Source organism: Neofelis nebulosa, chromosome 5, assembly GCF_028018385.1.
Source record: "Neofelis nebulosa isolate mNeoNeb1 chromosome 5, mNeoNeb1.pri, whole genome shotgun sequence".
Lineage (NCBI taxonomy): Eukaryota > Metazoa > Chordata > Mammalia > Carnivora > Felidae > Neofelis > Neofelis nebulosa.
In genome coordinates, this window is record NC_080786.1 from 89,902,544 (window position 1) to 89,903,276 (window position 733).

Here is a 733-nt window from a genome sequence, read left to right on the forward strand (position 1 = left end):
GACTTTAATGCCATGCTACACGGTGAATATTTTTCTTCTTTCCCTGTTGCCTCAGGCATCTCGAGCTCTGCTCATTTCCATACTAACAAGGGCTCCCTCTCTTAGCATTATAGAGATTAAGAATGAGGAATCTGGAACCAGGCAACATGGTTCAAATCCTAACTATCACTTTCTGTGATCTTGGGCAAGTTACTTGACCGCTCTGTGCTGTTTCCTCACCTGTGAAATGGGAGGTAATAACAGTACTTGCCTTGTGGGGAGATTGTAAGGATTAATATGTGTCATGCATTTAAGGATCGTTTTGGCACACAAAAAAAGCACTGCAAGAAGTGCTCGCAACTATTATTCCCAAGGGCTTCACCTGTCCACTTTCCACAAGGTAAAACATCATTTTAAGCTCCTCCACTTCCGCTCTTTAATACACAAAGCCCACTGTAAATTGCCACACATTCCTCTAGGTTTCCTAACGCCCCCAGCCCTAATCTTAAACAGTCAAGCCATCTGGTCCTCCCACCACAAGCTAACCCTAAGCAGTTCTCAACTCTCCAGGCCCTGCAGGTTCTGAACTTCCGCCACCCAGACTGCTGGATGGTGGCGGGCGCGGGGGCGGGGCGCCGCCGGAGGGAGGCGGGAGGGAGGCGGGAGGGCGGCGGGAGGTCAGCTCTGTGACGTCACGCCAGGGCCCCTCCCCCCCCGTGGTTGCCAGGCAACGCAGCGCGGCGTCGGGGTTGCC